Raw genomic sequence first — 20,659 nt, forward strand, 5'->3', positions numbered from 1 at the left:
GAGTACCATGAGTAAGAGACGTCTTATACTTAGACATGAGTAAGAGACTGCTGATACTTAGACATGAGTACCATGAGTAAGAGACTTCTTATACTTAGACATGAGTAAGAGACTGCTGATACTTAGACATGAGTAAGAGGCTTCTTATATTTAGACATGAGTAAGAGACTTCTAATACTCAGACATGAGTAAGAGACTTCTAATACTCAGACGTGAGTAAGAGACTTCTAATACTTAGACATTGAATACTTGTACTTATAATAAGCTCTCGTACCCCCATCAAACACGTGGGAGGTTTGCATATCCTCATGAATGTTTAGGAGAATTTGCGTACCATTCTCGTTTATTGCACCAGAATTGAAATTTCTTTTAACTACTTCCATCGTTTTCCCGAAATTACAGATTATTTTCCGCGTGCCTCTGGAAGACACCGTCACACATAACTTCAGGAGGAGGGGTTTAACCATACCACAGGTTGGTAACCACCAGTCTAGACTACACATCCACGCTAATATTCATCACGAAACTGCTCGAGCCCAAAAAATTCAATGATCCAGAAGAGCTAAGTCCCTCCTCCCATCGGGTGCAGATCGCGGTTCATTAAATCATGCATTTTCATCGAAATCAAAATAATAGTCGGGAGCGTAACACAAAAAAATAAGCCCCATACTGTAACTTGGGGGTATAACCACGGACGCGAAGGACGCCTCCGGGTCTACAGATAAACTCTGGAAACGTTCCAAATCGGTCACGTGGCAGAAGCGTAACTCAATCAGCGTTTTTCTTCAAAAAGGATTTACTTCTTTTCTTCCAAAAAAATAAAAGTCCCTACACACAATACAGTACATATAAACATTTTTCCCCTACAATGGCGGCTTGAAAGATTAAGGGGGGCAAAAGGGATAAAGGACGAAAGAACAAAGAAAATAAGGGGAAAACCATTGTAGGGAATTAAATGAAGAACCTATTGCTCGTTTGGGGAAAAGGGCAAAAATGAACGATCGCATCTTGGATGAAAATGCTCATGTCCTCAATGTGACAAAAAAAAGGAGGGGGTGGGTGGGTGGGTAAAGGGCGTCGAGGAAGGAGGGAGGGTGTATTTAGGTGTCACGTGAAGGATTCCGGGTGCAATGGGAGCCGAAACGGACATTTAAATGGCCAAAGACAAACGGGAAATTGATCATGCTTTAGGCCGATACTGTTTGGATGAGAAATCTGTGTCCCTTGTTTTTGTTCTTGTCTTCGGTCTGTCTGTCTGGCTGGATGGCGCTAATGCTCTTCGATCGGTCACAGTTAACGACAAGAACAAAGGACATTGGAGGAGATTGTTGGGGAGTAGGGAGGCTTAATACAACAGAAATTGATACGAATGCAAAGATCAAGCGAGCCGTACGTGCAAATTCTGCATAATGGCAGAACATCCAATTTTTTTTTTGTTTTTTTTTTAGTGTGTACTCGTCAATGGTGTAGGCTTACAAAAGAATCTTGTTCTTGGAACTTCAGGAACTACATTGAGACTGAATTCCGTCTGTGATTAATTCCAAAGATTTTGCTTGCTATGTAGGTGGTACAATATAGCATAATTAGCTATTTTTCGATAACCTTTGAGTAATTCGTTACGATGTGACCATTGGCGCCGATCGGGAATATGAAGCCCGGTGAGAGCCGCCCCCCTCCAATTACTAATGAATATAAATGCAACTCACCCCTTTCCCTTCCTGAATATGGGCCTGAGTATCGTATAAGCATGAGGAGACCTGAAAAAGGACATCTACTCATTTCTAGGGCTTCGAAAATCCTCAACGGCTTTGTAGCGGTACTGCAAAACTTCTGCGCATTTCTAAGTAGTATAGGAGTAAGCATCCTACCTACTGCAATTTTCTTACGCATACCTAGGTGTGAGCAAGCTTAGCAAGCATGTCTAGCTGTTAGCTATGTTCCTTACGCATTTCTAAGGATGTGGATGTCTTCTACGCATTTCTAAGGATATGAATGTCCTCTTCTCATTTCTAGGGTTTCGAAACCTTCTTCATATTTCTAGTGGTACTGAAAACCTTTGCGCATTTCTAGTGATACTACAAACCTTTGCGCATTTCTAGTGATACTACAAACCTTCTGCGCATTTTTAGATGAGTATAGAAGTAGGCTTCCTACCAATGCCTCCCTCAATGTTTCTTCATAACGTCGCCTATGGATATCACGTGTTTAGAAGCTATTCTGATCTAGTTTTTGTGGCATAGGATGGGTATTCATTTGGGTGGTCCTTATTTAACAACTTTTCAAAGGTTCAGTTCCCTCCATCTATCTTGTTCCAATCAACAAAAAGAGGATATGTGCAAAATTTTCGCTCAATTGGAATACTGCTACGCGATCCTGAAACGTCTTGAAGTTGGAACGCAGTAAGCAATGTTAATTACCTAATCACAAAGAGTTCTTCCGTTCACAAAAGCGGTATACTCTTCCTTATATATCAACGATTATTTTTTCTCGATCAGGGTATCGATGGGATTACTAGCAACTTCGCAGATGATGTGAATCGGGAATCAAAACGATAGGGAGTTGCTCCACACCAACTTAAACAGGATTGCAGCATGGGCAAATGAATGGAGCATGACGTTTAGCGTTGATAAGTGCATGGCCGCTCATTTTGGTTCGAACAACCCACGGTTCTCTTACGAGTTGAATGGTGTCACTATCCCTGATACAACTAGGGTCACCAATTTGGGAATTCTCATTGACGAGCGGCTTAGGTTTTCTGAACATTGTTTAGCGGTGGTCAAAAAAGCGAATAGAATGTTTGGTCGCATTTTCAAAAAGGTGTCTTCGCGTTCTCCTAAAGTCATTTTTCCGCTTTTTCGAGGCCTAGTTCGTCCTGGACTGGAGTATGCTGTAAGGTTTTGGAGACCATACCTACAGAGGGACATAGACTTGGTTGAAAGGGTGCAGAGAAGAGCTACGCGTGACCTTATTGGCACACAGGGCTTGAGTTATGAAGAGAGACTTCATTTTTTGAATATGTTTACATTGGATGAACGCAGGTGTCGAGGACATATGATCGAATGTTCAAAATTTTCAATGGGATGGATACGATGGATCATGAACTTTTAGTACACCGCGAATCGACTGCTTTTACAAGGGAACACCAGTATCGATTGGTCGCCGCTGTGGTGGTCGAGTGGTCATAGTGACGGACTCGCATCGCAGGGACCCGGGTTCGAGCCCCACCGTCACCACAGTCGTGGTCGGCTGAAGTTGGTTTTCTGTGGTTCCCAACTTCGAGGCGCAAATGCGAGCCGATCTCCCCGTTAAAAAGTCTCACCACAGAGAGCAACAGTCCTACAAACAGTACAAATATACATCACTCACTTCACTTCTGACATATAGATGGCAGCACTGAAAAATCATACACAACACTAGATACGCACTCATTATGTCAGGTACACGCACTTACACTTCCGGCACAACTCACTAGGTAGTAAATTGCCTATGCAATAGACCTGAGTTGTGCTCGGTTTGAAAAAAAAAAAGTATCGATTGGTGAGGGACAATGCAAGGTTATGGTGTCGCAGGGAATTTTTCTCCAATAGGGTTGTTAATAAATGGAATAGCTTACCCCCGGAGGTAGTAAATTGTAACACAATTGACACGTTTAAAAAGAAATACGATAAACATGTTGGGGTAAATCGAGAAGCTATCCATTCTTAGAATAAGACAACCATAAGTATTCTTTATGGGCATTGTATAATATTTTATCTTGTGTATATATTGATTATAATTTTTATTAATTGTATTTTTAATTGGGTTGCTGAATTTTTGAAATATATGACATCCATATTTTTATGGGCATCTTTTTCTCAGCCACCTCGTTGGGCATTTTGCCTGTTGTGGCGACGTATTTGTATTTGAATGACAAAATGCAATGGTACCTTTTCATACAGTATGGGGAACTTTTTTCTGCTAAAGTCTCTCTGTACATGGAAGCATTCTCAGTCATACTCAGACTCTGGATGTCTATATTTTATAAATTTATACACCATGAAAAAAAATTATGCCTTTCTTTATTACTTTTGTCCGAAACCGATAATCGGTGTGAAAAGGAAATTTCATCAGCAAAAAATATGCCTTCAAGAAAATATTAAAAGTAACTATACTTAATCTCTGTTGCCACCTATGAAATAAAAACGCAACTGTTATTATTCTTCGATTGCAATGAGTGACCGGTTTTTCATTGATATGCCGCATGAAAAATACGCAATAATGATGCATGACATTATTAAATATTTTATAAGCAATAATATTTGTTGAGTTATTACGTTGGCTAACGAAATTTTATTAGTTGCTGTTTGTGTGTCGTAAAATAGCAGTAGTAACTGATTGACTGATGCATTTTCTCAGGGTGTACCGAGTCTATGGATTCCCATATCCGATCCTGTTCGATGCTGCTCCGTTCGAGCTGGATGAAGAAGATAAGAAATTGTTTGTGATTGTGTTGGGTATGTCAATAAAAGAGATAATAGAATTTGCAGCTTAAGCTGTTTAGCATTAGAAAGACTGACTGACTGAGTAGATTGTATTTTTTTAATTTTGATAATTTTTGTCGCACCACTGTCATTTCCTGCCCACGAGGGCTAGTTAGACCGGGACCTACAATTTATTAAATATCCCGAACGGCAGCCTGTTTTTTATACTCACCGAGAGGTGGCGCGCTAACCCCTCAATGTAGGACTCCTTCCGGTAGCAATCTTTATCCGTGGTCACGTCACCGCTTCTGTTGTACACCCGCGTCAGGAAAGTTTCCGACAAGGACGAACCAGATATCGAACTCGCGACACCACTAAACATCCTTTGGTACTTTAGCGAGTATCTTATCGAGCTGGCCTACCGCGCCCCTGCATTTTCTTAGGGGGAGAGGCGAAATGTCTTCCTTAATAACCTCAGTTGAATGCAGCTTTGTACGAGTTACGAGAAGAGAGAAAATTTGAGTGATATCTGTATGGTTGATAGAGTGTTAGCGGGATCGGAAAAAATTTTACACCCAAACAGCAACCGTTACAGTATTTTTAATTAAATATAATAATTTAATAAATATATTATTGCTTATAAAATATTTAGTAATGCCATATTTTTTTTCATGCGGCACATTAATCAAAAATCGGTCACTGATTGTAATTGTTTTTTATTTGATAGATGGCAGCAGAGAGTCTATCTCAATGACGTTTCTTGCATTTAATATAACACAATACTGTGAAGTTATTTTCAATGCTTTCTAGAAGGCATATTTTTGCTGATGAAATTTCAAATACAAATACAAATACAAATACAACGCCACAACAGGCAAATTGCCCAACGAGGTGGCTGACTTAAGAACATCATGGATCCCCGAGCCCCTACCTACTACTGCTCCCCCCCCCCCCGCGGCACCCCCCAACGAATCGGTAAAATTATTGATAATGAGTTTGGCAATGTTTTTCTGAATCACCCTGTAGATGGCAGCTCGGGTTCCATTGTAACGATATCACCTATTTATCATTCACGTACTCCAAATAGAAGAGAAAGCGTTGAAGTAGGACTACCACAAATTCCTGGACATGACGACGTATCTTTGGCTATGTTCATTCCATATGTTTACAACAGATAGCATCACAACACCAACAATCAACAACAATTGTTTCCCAACCAAAATAAAACCGTTTTTAATATGTATACCCATTTTTATAACGGTGCTTTTTTTTCTTTTCAATGGGGGTTATTTATTGATTATCGGGTATTGAGTGTTGTTTCACCCATTTTGTTTGTCTGAAGGAAGATATTGCCTGATTTTTTAATAAACTACCCCAGGACCGTGTCTGGACGCACAGACCCGCCGAGCACGGCCAAGAGGGCCTTCTCGAGTGCATAGGGGGCACTCCACGATAATGGGATCGGGTACCCCTTGGGCGAATGCCTCGTTTTTACACGCAGAATCTTGAGCAGTTGACGGAGGCCAAATAATTTTAGGACCTTGCGATGAGGGCATTGTCAGGTCCCTCTCCAGAGGTGGATTTAGTTTAGTCACGTGTAGGCCGTACAAATTTTGCCGCCCTTCACCCATTCTAGTCTAGTTTTCTTGACTAATCATTCCTACCAATTAGCCTCCTAGGACTGTCGCCCCCCCCCCCCCAATACCGTGAATATACCTCTGTGTCTAAAAGTCATTCTTTTGGTCGATTGCATGCTTTCCCCAGAGGGCACTGTTTTCGTCCCTCCCTCACTAGGTCATTCTTATGGTAACACGGATACTTGAACACTGTTTTGGTCACTCACATGCCTGCAGACTCTGTAGGTTAGGCAACCAAAAGAAAGAGTGTTCTAGATTTTTTTTAAACACTTCCTCATCAAAATTCAAAACAAAACAAAGGACAGTTTTGCGAGTATCAGTAATAAGAAAGTTCTCTTTTTTGAAAGCTATCCGGGCTCCCGAATTTTTAAGGGTTCTTTGGCGTTTAATGATGAGGAACACCAAAAAAGCTGTCATGGAATGCACAGGGTTCCCCGGAATACTAGTTGGAAACCTGTGGTCTAGGGAACCTTCAGAAGTCGGGAACATCAGAAACGTACACGGTGGGGAGGGAGTTTATTCTCAAAATTTTGGGCGGCAAGGAGGAGCCCGTCCAAAAGACAATCCTGCACACGCCGTGGGGTGCATGCATTCTAACAAAATTCACATTCCGAGGAGTGACTAGGAAATTTAGGACTCCGGTGATTGGTCGTAGTGATTGATGTAAGGAGCAAGACGTCATCATTGGCGGTGCCCTTGGCGAAGTTTGAAACGAAGGTAGGAGGATCGTACATCATGATACAACCGTACTTTTTACTTCGCCAAGAACTCCGCTGAAAGGGATGTACTGTAGTTTTTTCTTCCGTCATCGTCACTACTGATTGCAACGAATTTCTCTCCTACTCGTACCAATGTAAGGCTTGTTTATATGCACCTCTGATCTTTCCAGTGTCCCTAGAGCCTGTGTTTTCATAAACACTGGTCAGACATTAGAATCTTCCTAAATAGCAACAAGAACACAATCCCAGCTCTCACAAAGAAGAATAGGCCATGATTGTCTCAAACACAGTCAAACTCGGTTATAAAGACCACGGATGTAACGGCATCTTGTTTATAACATCAATAATTTGACGGTCTGATTGGATCCCTTTCAGAGAATAATGCTAACAAACTTTATGACGTCGGTGAAAATGCCGCGAACTCGGATATAACGACATATTTTTTCGTCGTTCAACCCCCAGGGCCATATTTGGTCCGCGGGCCAAGGGCCTCTATGCGATTTATCATTATATGGCTTAGAGGGTGGGGTCGCAATGAATTTATTAAAGATATAAATTTTGAGTTCATAGTCTTCAAATAACATTGAAATTAACAGAAATTGATTATAATAACATATAAAAGTATTTTCTTCCGAAATTTCAAATTTACAAAAAAATATATTATTTTTGCATTAAAAAAATACATTTTTGATAGTGGGAAGGGGGCACGAGCCCCCCCACCCCACCCCGTGCGCGTCTCTGATCCCACCAATATGCGTTAGGACTCAGACGTGCAGAGCTGATGACGAAATTTTGCTGACAAGGGGGGGGGGGGCAAAAATGGCTAAAAATTTGCTTACGTAATACTTGAACGACCCCTAAAGACAAAAACTCAAGGAATATTCAATGCCATCATAACAGAGTTTGCCTGTGTAAGAATCTCCATCCCACACTACAAATTTCCTGTTTTCCTCTCGTTCAATTACGGCCACCCTATCGATATTGAAATAACTTCTAACACAACACTTGATCGCATCTGATTACATTTACGTCAGAAAAGGTCTTGAAAAACGTCAACCTCGGTTATAACGGTAAAAACCCACGGGATATTCGTTGCCGCTATAACCTAGCTCGCCCCTATAAGAATCTCCAACTCACAACGCGGTACGATGCGGACTAATGGACAATGACCAGTCCCCCGTCATCATAATACCATGATAATAATACACTAATATACCCCCCCCCCCTATATAAAAACAAATTTCAAGGCCGTTTCCTATCGACAACCAGATATAAAAACATTAAAAAAATAATAATAATCTATTTTTTCCACAAGGAAAAAGAGGAATTTCGGAAAATGTTGGCTCTATCCGAAAGGAAAAAAGGAGACCAGTCTGGCGAAATTCTTGGCGGAATTCCAAAGAATGAACAAAATATGGAATTGATGCAGTGATTCATAATAGTATCCCCCTCCCCCACTCCCCACACACACACACACAAAAATATATAAAGAATGAGAGAAATATATAAAAAAAATATATATTATTCAGTACAGAAATATAAAGCGAAATATTTTCACTAGAAAAATGAGCCTAATTTTCTTTGAAAGGGGTTGTACGCAGTCATAGACGACTGGACGTAGTAGCAGGTCGCTCACATACATACATACACACACACATATATATATATATATATATGCTATACATAAATGTATAGTCGGTCATTTGGATCGAGCCATCATACAATGTTGTTCTTTCGGGAATGATTTTTGGAGAAGAAAGTATCATTATATTACTGCTGCTCTTTGGTGATATTTTAGCGGAAATAATGCGTGTTTGATGGAGCTTTTAAAAATATATATATATATGTATATATACATGTATATAAATATACTGTATTTATATGTACTGTACGGTCCAAGTTTTCAACCATTTGGAGTGTAAGAGTAATATAGGGAGAGAAGCTTTAAATATATATATATCAGTACGTACTGTATTTCGGTAGTTGAGAATTGAAGCGAAAGGAAATTATGGATATATATATGGGTTAGGGGGCCATTCAAGTATTACGTAAGCAGTATTTTAGCCATTTTTGACCCCTCTCCTCCCCCCCTGTCAGCAAAAGTCAGCAAAACACTGACCCCCCTCGTCAGCAGCTTAGAATATATTTCGTATCTTCAAAAAGGGTGGTTGATGACGTAAGCAACCTTCAAACCTCCCTCCCCTCCCTTGCCATCAAATCCGAACCCCCCCCCCCCCCGATGCTGACGTAATACTTGAATGACTCCTTAAGTCTGATGTGTTAGACTTTTCGGAATATTCCGTAATTCAAGAGGGAGTACAGCGGGACCCCTCTTTTTCGGACGCTCGCGGAACAAAAGAATTCGTCCGTAAAAAGAGGGTTTGATCGCATCAGAGGGAGTGGGGGAGAGTTCCTGTTGAAACTGTGAAATATGAACAACAACTGAAATAGTTGTTTTGTTTGCAAATGAACGAAATTCTTACAATACAGGATGCGTTTAAAGCCATCAAAGTACATAATTATTGCACAGATAAGAAATTATAATCACAAAGAAAATATTGTGCGAAGTTTATAAATTGAATTTACATCTTTTTATAAAAACTGATCAATCGATGTTCGGTTGATGTTTGAAAAATTGGCCGCATGCGGTCCACCTGTTAGGCCATTCCTGGTATATATATCATTGGATGAATATCCCTCGAAGTTTTTGGCATTTTTTTGACTCCGTTCTTCGAATCATTGGCATCAAAAGATTTTGCTAATTTCACTGTATTCGCGATATCACACCATTTTTTCTTCTCTTCGACGATTACTAGAGCTGGCCATTTTAAACAGAGTGGAATCGTGTAAGATATACGAGCACAACCGGAGACATTAGAGTTGCCAAACATTAACGAAATTCAAGGAAACATTTTATTCTGTGGATATTATGCTGAGGTGAACTCGGAAAGAAAAGTCATCTTGTCTTCGCCGGGATTCGAACCCAGGCCCTCTTGCTACCATCTACACCACTGGAGACACGACCCTGCCTTCCTTATTTCACGCACTGTGGCATGAGGCACTGAAGTAGAGACGCCTCAACTTCAGGAATTGGCCCCCAGCTGGGACGGTTTAGAGGGATAGATGGCTTTTTCTCAGCCCAAGATATCAAGGAAACATTTTATTTTCTGGAGATTATGCTGAGGTGAACTCGGAAAGAAAAGTCGTCTATCTCTCTAAACCGTCCCCCCTGGGGGCCAATTCCTGAACTTGAGAGGCTACTAATGTCTCTACTTCAGTGCCTCACGCCACAGTGCGTGAAATAAGGAAGGCAGGGTCGTGTCTCCAGTGGTGTAGATGGTAGCATGCTTGCCCGGTATGCAAGAAGGCCTGGGTTCGAGTCCCGCCGGAGAAAAGATTTCTTTCCGAGTTCATCTCATAATATCCAGAAAATAAAGCGTTTCTTTGATATCTTGGGCAGAGAAAAAGCCATCTATCTCTCTATTAACGAAATTGATGCCAAAATTTCATTGAAAAGTGGATCAATATTAAAACTTTTGCTGCCATCTAGTGAGCGTTATTGGAACCAAAATTGGTGTTCGTACAGGGGTTTTAGTCTAATAGAATGAATGATGAAAATGGTGACCGTTAAGCAGGGGATGGAAATACATTATTTAAATAGGCTTTTTGCCGGGATATTTTTATTTGGACGTAAAAACACGGGATGACCTCATCTTAGGGGTTTTACTCTATATAGGATCAGGATGGATGTAGAGTAGTGTTCTTCAAACACTGGGTTCGTGGACTGGTGTCGGTCCTATAAACATTTTGATCAATTCATGGAGCTGAGATACGGAATTTAAAATTTAAGAAATAAAATATCCTTCTTATGTTGGTTTCTATTTTGTTTTATACGGTTTTTATTAGAAGATCTGTGAATTTTCTCTGCATTTTTGCAGATCCGAAAATTATTTCTCCTATTTATGTTTTTTGAAGGAGTTTTTATTTAACAAAAACTCTACAAGGAGAAATTTTCTCCTAGTAGATTTTTTCTACCAGTCCTCAAATTACGTTTATTGCGGTCCGCAAATTATGTCTCCTGTTTATGTATTTTTTACCCATTATTCAAATTATTTCTACTATTTCTTCATTTTTTGCCGGTCCGCAAATTATTTCTCCCATTAATTTTTGCAGGTTCTAAAATTATTTCTCCTATTTATTTGTTATCTCGCCAGTTCTCAAATAATTTCTCCTATGTATGTATTTTTTTGCCAGTCCACCAATTCTTTCTACTGCAAATTATTTTTCTTAGGCCGGGATTACACTATAAAAGTTTGATAAAATCTCTTTTATGAAACTTGAAAAATCCAGCCAATAAAGCTCAATTGGTTACATTTTGAGCAAATGCAACCCATAATCTTATTGGTTGGATTTTTCAAATTTTAGAAAACTCATAGTGTAATACCGGTACTTATTTATACAGGGAGGTTACTATCGACCGCCCAATAATTACACACGTGATTCCTTGTGAAAAACTAATACGGAAAAGGGTTTTTTTCCGTTGTTTGATCTGACCCACAATTAATGTGTTACAACGCTTTAAAAATTGATGACGTCACTTCAAAATCCTGCCAAATTCACCGAACGAACACCAAACTTTTGACAATGATACAACCCAAGATATACGGAAGACTGGATATGTTGTGAAGATATTTATTATTTGAGACGTTGATTTTTTTTAAGGAAGGAAAAACTCATCTCTGCCTTTACCGGGAGACGAACCCGGGTCCTTCGATTGCCGGATGAGTGCTCTGACCACTAAGCTACAGAGGGGATAGAGATTTTCCTTCTCTAGAGCGTACATATGTGCCGAACGGAACCGTGCAATGGACGGTGAACCGATCAGCCAATAGCTCATGGACGACGAGCCACCAGATGGCTATATATATGACATGAATGTCGCTCTTCACTTGTTAATACAAGATATATGGAAGACTGGATGTTGTGAAGATATTTATTATTTGAAATGCACTTTGGTTCGGTGTTTGGCATATAACTGACCGTTACAAAAATGACACTTCACAAAATTTTAAAAGCTCATAACTAACTTAATATTCGTCCGATCGAAAAACGGAAAATACTTTTCCATATTAGTTTTTCACAAGGACTCACGTATAAACACATATGTATATAACTGTATATAACTATATATAATACATACAAGAGAGACGACATTGTACTGAGACAGCGACGGGAATAAAGAAACTTCATTGTCTGTCAGAAGCTGCATACAAAGACATTGTGTGTGTGTGTGAGGTAACTTTAAAATTTATCATCTTATGCCAGAGGATAGTAGCCTGAGTCCGATGAAGGGGTTGTTAATCGCTTATAAGGGAACTGAAACATTCATACTTTGGCACTGTTTCGTGACTGTGATTTTGTCTTCGTTTGTTATGACGTATCTAATGGCCGCTGTGGTGGTCGAGTGGTTATAGTGCCGGACTCGTGATGCGAGGATCCGGGTTCGAACCCCACAGTGGTGGTCGGCTGAAGTTGGTTTTCTGTGGTTCCCAACTTCAAGGCGCAAATGCGAGCCGATCTCCCCGTTAAAAAGTCTCGCCACAGAAAGCAACAGTCCTACAACGGTAAATCATTCAACCATAACACTTCACTCATAGTTTGTAAAAACTGGGGGCAGATGACAGCACTACACATAACAAGCATTACACAGAAACAAAAACTTTACGTCAGGTAGCACTACACGTACACGCACATTCCCGCATGTACCGATTCGTTGGGGGGTTCCGCGGGGGGGGGGTGCATGTGTGGGCAGCAGTAGTAGGTAGGGACTCGGGATCCATGATGTTCTTAACTCAGCCACCTCGTTGGGCAATTTGCCTGTTGTGGCGTTGTATTTGTATTTGTATAATATGGCGCTTAATTTTTTCCCACTCCCATTCTGTGGAGTGTTGACAGTAACTGTAGCTTCCAGGCGGTGTAATTCTGTGGTGTAGTAGAGAAAAATCAAAGTCCTTGGATCTTGCATGGTATGGCGTAGTAGAAGACGGCACCCTCCCACGCGCGGACCCGAAATCGACCATAACCCCCCCCCCCCCCTGTCACCATAGGGGATATAAGTTGTTCACCCAGAGGGTTTGGGCCATGGAGGAAGAGCGATGTGACGTCCGGACACTAAGCACCGAAACACCACCAAAAAAAAAAAAAAAATTACACTTCATTTCTGAAATATGTATGGCAGCATTGAAAATCAGACACAACACTATGCACGCACTCAGACTGTTATGGGTACACACTAACTTCCGGCACAACTCACTCGGTAGTAAATTGCCCATGGTGATAGACCGGAGTTGTGCTCAGTATGGAAGAAAGAACAACCCGAAAAGAAATCATAACCAACTTTGTCATTTGAAATATAATCACAATTGACAGCTGTCATAAATTTTTATACTAAAGGAAAATGCTTAGTACAAAAAGATTCCGCTAACGAAGGGTTGCCGACTCCCCCTTACCAACGGTAACCCCAACAGAAATCCGATGGCAAAGTAGTTAGATCGCGATAATAAACAATTAAAGGCAACCATATTAGAACGGAAACTGCAGGCTGCAAGAGAACGACCATAATCTCTTCATAACAAATATAAAAAAAGCATCGCTAACGCCATCTGCAGGCAGTGAATGGACTGGGATACCACAAGGGCTATCGCTCGCTCTTATGTCTGTATTCATCTCGGACAAAAAAAAAAAATCATCGATATTTTTTTTTACTGATTAATCGATAGAAATTATTCAATGGACGCCGCGTACACTACATCCATATAAGATAATATACTTCATTCCTCTATTCCCACATTTTTTCCAATAGAAAACAATTTTTTTTTGGCACTCTTTCTCGTGCGGCGTCCATTAAAAGGATTCGATAAACGGTTTTATTACTCGCTTTGCCGGAAAGATTCTCCATTTTTTTTCCTTTCTTTCTCCTGTTTCTCCACAGCAGTTATTTTTCTGGAGCACACAACTGCTGTTATCCTCGCAGCAGAAAGAACCCTTCTCTGCCGAGCTACTTGGTCGTCCGAGAGAAGAACCATCCGCTGGAAGGAAGATCATTTGCCATTTTTCATTTGGCTTCTTTTCTCTTGTTATTTTATTTCTGTTTGGCCCATCGGATATGACCCAATTTCTCTCGCGTGTGTGTGTGTGTCTCAGTCTCTGAAGATATTCTGACACAGTCCAGAGAAAAAATTTTTCTACTATGTCTCGCATGCTTGTTTTGCAATTGCTGTGCATTCGCCAATTGATTTCTGCGACGAATGTGTGTGTAAAACGTTTTATCTTTTCTTTTTGGAAACGGCCAAAGTCTCTTGAGGGTTCCGAGTGGTAACCAGAATCTGTATTTGATAGAATGTCTCTGATAGCTATCAGAGGCGTAACTATATCTAGCTATACAGGGTGTCCTGTAAGTGCTAATATGACCTTTATTTCATCAGCCGTCCGTCGTAGAGATGTAATTCCAATTTAAAAAATGCTCAACAAGCGTTCAAAAATTATCCGGTACAAGTTTTGATGGAAATACACTGTGTACCAAAATAAAAAAAATCTAAAATTTTATGCGGTCCCCTTGTACTTTATAACTTCCCCTTGTACTTTGCCGCTGTGGTGGTCGAGTGGTTATAGTGCCGGACTCGTGATGCGAGGATCCGGGTTCGAACCCCACAGTGGTGGTCGGCTGAAGTTGGTTTTCTGTGGTTCCCAACTTCAAGGCGCAAATGCGAGCCGATCTCCCCGTTAAAAAGTCTCGCCACAGAGAGCAACAGTCCTACAACGGTAAATCATTCAACCATAACACTTCACTCATAGTTTGAAAAACTGGGGGCAGATGACAGCATTACACAGAAACAAACTTTACGTCATGTTGCATTACACGTACACGCACATTCCCGCATGTACCGATTCGTTGGGGGGTTCCGCGGGGGGGGGGCATGTATGTGTGGTGTAGCAGTAGTAGGTAGGGACTCCAAAAAATGGCTCGGGGATCCATGATGTTCTTAAGTCAGCCACCTCGTTGGGCAATTTGCCTGTTGTGGCGTTGTATTTGTATTTGTATTTATAACTTCTCCTTGTACTCTATTGACCATCCCGTGATGGTCTACTATAGTCCCATCCTGAAGATAAATATCTCTTCTATTCCTGAAGAGAGCTCCTTTGTTTGCTTCATATTCCACAAATAGGTGGAGAGGTGGAACGCCAGATAACACCTGAAGAGAATTAGTTAGAAATGTTGAATAGGCCTTCAAGATATAAAGAAGACATCCCCTTTGAATGGAATCCAGCCTTCTTCCTTGTTCCTTATTCAGTCTAAGGCCCCATGTAGTAGCACCATATACCAAAATTCTCTGAGCGACCGTCTGATAAAGGGTTCTTCCTCATGGTTGTAGAAATGCCCGAATTTTTCCCGGTTGAGCACCAGAATCTGGGCAGTAGCGCATTTATTTTCAAGGAGAGATCCATGATGTGTTGATACCAATTGAGTTTATCGTCGAAATGTACTCCAAGTATTTTGATACTAGACTTCTTTTTGATGAATCTATCACCAATCTTAATAGATGGGGATCTTTTCGGGGAAATCCACATGAAGTTAGTTTTTTCAGAAGCTATGTTTAGGCCATGAATAGCCAACCAGTCGTTGATTTTATGTAATACAAACGTTGCAAGGGCTCCTGTCCTTTCCCTCGCCGTGCCCGAGGCTATTACAATGATGTCGTCTGCATAAGCCTGGACCCTAACATTATTAGGCTATTGTTACACATTGTATTTTGAATCTCAAAACTGGTACAGGGTAATTTTTGAGCGTTTTTTTGACCATTTTATAATTGAAAATATACCTGTACGACGGGCGGTTGATGAGATAAATGCAGCAGTAGCACTTATAGGACACCCTGTATAGCTCATTACTGAGTGCATGGGTACACTCGTATAGTATTTGATATCTTTCAGTTTTCGTTGGATAACCCGGTAATGATTGCGAGTTTGGAAAATCTGGAAGTATATAACTAACCTGATGAACCTGACTGCATTTGCCGACATCTAAATTTTATGATTCAGGCTGTCTGATTAATTTTCAGATTCTGGATATCCGGATGCAGCAATGCAATTGATGGATTGCCCATTATTTCGCGATCACTAATGGTGTATTAGTGATGTTATATGGCCGGTCTCCCATTCGGAAGAATTTTTTCCCTACAGACAGCGATCAGGCTAGCAAAGTTTAAAAATTCACGCCTAATACGTACATGCAGAATAACCTGCCGCTGCTTTCGAATCCGGAAAATTAGTTACAGCACTTCCTTCATACCACCCGAGATCTGTGGTGGGGTAAGATGCTCGTCCACCATCCTTCGCTGTTCCAGGTTCAAACCCAGGGGAGAATATAGATATTTTTTATAACGAGCTTAAGGCGACCACCGATAGATGGCATCTTCATTTCCAACTCAACACGTAAGCGGCAGTAAATTGCGTACTGCGATATGACCGGTGTTGGTGCGTGATGTCGAAGTATTAGAGCAGTTCCTTCACGCATTTCTCAGAGGATAAACATCACGTTTGGTACACAATGCTATGATCGCACCCAACCCTGGCGAGAGAAAAGAGAACTCACGTGTTGGAGAGAGAGAGAAGGAGTGTTGGGTGCGATCATGACAACAACACCTACTACACATTTCTGCATGCACTGATTCGTTCGAAATTCCTCAAAAGGAATGTTTACGAGGTTGTATGAGCGTAAGTGTTAGTAGCGTGATGTTAGACGATGGTTTCAGGATAAGAATGAGATAAATCATTTTATTCAGTGATGGCCTCTAAATTTCGTATTCTTAAAGTTCGAAGAATGAACTCTGTGCCCAGATGGCAAAATGTGATGTCACTTCCCGGAATCTCGTTCATTAAAGGTGGCAACGAACTCCAACAGACCGGAGAAATCACTTCGTTATAACGAAAAATTTCGTTATTAAGGAATTCCAGGGTTTTGCATTGCTCCTATATAAACTTAAAAGGGGTGGGGGGATTAGAAAAGTGTTCGTTAAAACGAGATTTTCACTATAACGGTATTGGTTAAAACGGGATCCGACTGCAGTAGTTGTAGTATCGCATGTTGGAAAAATAATATTTACAAAATTGCAATTGCGAAATTTTCAAAAAGTGAGTTATGTATGGCATTTTGCCATCTGAGCATAGAACATATCTATTCTGTCCGGGGATGATGTCACTCTCCGCTATCCATACGAAGGTTTTTAACAGCTGGCTGATGCGAAGATGCATTTAGGAAAGAGCGAGACAATTCAACTGCCCCTGCGGGAAATCGAACTCACGCCGTAGACCACTAGACTACAAAGGCAACGAATATCTCAATCTTTCCTTGGAGCTCGTGTGCAATGAACGGGACCGTACATGGACGGTCGGACCTAACTCAGGCCAAAGCACACAACTGCTGACACTGCCACCAGATGGCGACTTATCCGAGGATGACGCCACTCTTCACTATCCTTATGTTTTCTGCTTGAAAGATTTTTTTGAAGCAGGATGGGTTGCCTTCTTCCTGCTGACGATTATTTTAACGTCAACAGTGACTTTGATCTCTCTGAGAAAACTTTTCGTTAATTTTTTTAAATTTGTAAAAAATGCTTTATTTTAAAATATCAAAAATAAAAACAACTAATAACAGTCAAACCTCGTTAGTGCGTCACCCGGTTAACACGTCACTCCTCTTAGCGGACCACTTTTTGGAAGTCCTAATTGTCCTCAGGCAGGAATTGACACAGCTATGGCTTACTCCGTTTAATGAGTCACTCCGCCTACTAAGTCATATTTTTGCTCTTACAAGAGTGACTCATTAACGAGGTTTGACTGTATTATATCTGATGTAATTTTATTGAGGTTCATTTTTTCTACTTTAACTTCATTTCATATTTCTTCTAATTAAATACCAAAAAGGGTCAATTTGACCCCTTTGGGTAGAAATAGGTATATATCAACTCATGGTAAACCTAGTGTTAAGCAGGATGAGGCAACTGCTTGAAATATTTTCAACGCTGCAATTTTTTTAACGTCACCTTGCCGCTAATGATCGACGACAAAGCAAAACACAATTAATTCTCAAAATAAAAAATACGGTGCCACATATTGAGACTACGACATAGACTGACCATATTTCCTCGAGAGAAATACGGGAAATTGGGATTCCAAATACGGGAAAATACGGGACATCGCCAATTATCGCCAAAAATTACGCCAAAACCAAACAAAGTTGCCAAATATTGTTGAAATTACGGAAAAATCAAAATGGCGGGAAATGAATCATTACTGAAAATTGCAGTGGATTAAAGTGAATTCCACGAAAAAAAAACAAATGTGGGTGTTTAATATTCTCATTTATAGTTGTAATTATCATAATAAAATTTATGAGTTGAAAAATAATGTCAATGTTTGATTTCAATAAAGAATAAAAATTCAAGTAGGCCTCGTGTAAAATACGGGAAAGACCGGGACACTTTCGCCAATAAGTCGGGACAACCAAAAAAACAGAAAATACTGGGACTGTCCCGGGAAATACGGGATGTATGGTCACCCTACTAAGACAGAACTACATGTGCAAATTTTTGAATTCATCCCCATAAATGAAAAATGGTTAGTAAAAAATGAAAATAGAACCTCGAATAGATATACAGGGTTGGCATAAAGTCCGTAGAAACTTCAAAAATTCATAAAAACCGGAAAAAATAACCGAAATAAAAAACGGTTTGCAGGGTTAGCATCGCTAGGTCATGGAAGACGAGGAAAGAAAATAACTCAAAAATCAGCCGATAGGTGGCACTGACATACACAAGTCAAAGAAAAGTGTACGGTATGTATAAATCATAACTGATTGCGGTCATTTTCTGCACACGAGGGCTAATTAGACATGGACCTACAATTTATTGCCGATTCCGAACGGCAGGCTTGTTTTTTATACTCATCGAGAGGTTGGTGCGCTAACCCTTCGATGAGGGACTCCCTGCGGTAGCAATTTTTGGCTGCGGTCAAGTCGCCGTTTTTTGCTGTACCCCTGTGTCAGGAAAGTTTTCTGACAAGGACCTTCTATTCTAGCATCCCTGCTCTATGTAGGAATTATATTCCGGACCACCAATTATTGACGTTATAGCCGAGGTGCCGCAATAACGAGGTCGTTATAACCGAGTTTGATTGCGTATCCTCAATACATTTCTACGGACAATATCTTCGATTGAAAGGCGTCAATTCCTAAATACCTTCGGCGCTTCATTCCTTGAGGAAAAAAGATGAAGGGGAAGAAAATCTGAACTCTCTCTCCCGATAAAAATCGTACGAGATCCAGACATGGCGGGAAAAGGAAAAAAAAGGGAACTTGTCATGGGAAAAATTCCCGGACCGAGTGAGGATTGTGCCGTTTACTTTGTTGCCGCTTCTCCTTCCAAACATGGGGGCTTATTCAACCGCCGCACCATCACATTCCCATACTCTTACTTACCCTATCCTCTTTTTTTTTACTCTTGTCTCCGGGACATTTCACTCGATGGTCAAGACGACGTGACGGCGCCATTTGCCCGGGAAAATCGTCTGAGGTCTCTGACGTCACCGAATGCGAGAGAGAGAGAGAGAGTCCCGGATACTATCAAAAACGTGCCATTTTCCACCATCTCCTCCTACTCCTGTTCTGGAATCTCTTGTCTGTTTTCCTTTTTTTCCCCTCTTTCTTTCCCCTCACATGTCATATTCTTTAGCTCTGATGCAATATCTTTATTTTTTTTCCCCTATCCAGTCCGGGATCAGGAGTGGTGGACGTGTTGGCACACACATATACTATAAATATATATGCGTCTGTATGTATATATAGCGTGGTTGTGTAGGGTGGGGAGGGACTAGCGAAAACTGGAAAGAGTGATGACAAAGGTTAAGGATCTCTCGTCCCGGGGGCTCGAATGAATGCTATTATAATCCCGGACGGGTCCTGGAGATTTCAAACTATGAAGCTTTTGTGTCCCCGGGAATTGCAAATCCAGTTTTTCCAGCGTCAACACAAATACATGAGATGCAATGCGAAAAACCTATTAGCGTTTTTTAGAAGAGATGTCTGGCTGCACCATGCGTGCTCAACCCATGACCCGTGGGACAAATGTGGTCCTCGGAGTCATCTAATATGGCCCGTGATCTCAAACTTAATTTTGTGAAAATTAACTAAGCGGTGCATTATATATATATAAATATACCAGATCTCTTAAGTGACTCGAGGTATATTTACAGAACTCTTAAGTGTCCCGCGACGCATTTACAAGTCTCTCAAGTGGCACGCGACAGATTCACAGGTCTTTTAAGTGACCCGCTACACATTCTCACTTCAATTAAGTGGCCACGGTACGGTTTCAGTTCAATTAAGTGTGACCCACGGCATATTTATAGATCTCTCAAGGCTCGTAATACATTTTCAGGTCTCTTAAACGACCCGTGACCCATTTACATGTCTCTTAAGTGACCTGTGACACATTTACAGATCTTTTGAATGACCTTCAATTAAGTGGCTCGCAGCACATTTCAAGATCTATTAAGACCCTTGGCACATTTTCTAACTTCAATTAAGTGGCCGCGGTAAAGTTTCAGATTACTCAAGTGACCCACGGCACATCAATCGATTTCTCAAGTGGCCCGCGACACATTTATTGATAGCTTAAGTGGCCCGCGACACATTTATTGATAGCTTAAGTGGCCCGCAGCACATTTATTGATAGCTTAAGTCGTCCGTTCATGTTCTTTCATGGGAAGAACATGAATACACATACAG

This window comes from Pholcus phalangioides, unplaced genomic scaffold, assembly GCF_987345545.1.
Source record: "Pholcus phalangioides strain wild (caught in Gottingen) unplaced genomic scaffold, Ppha-v1.0 ptg000032l_1, whole genome shotgun sequence".
NCBI classification, from domain to species: Eukaryota; Metazoa; Arthropoda; class Arachnida; order Araneae; family Pholcidae; genus Pholcus; species Pholcus phalangioides.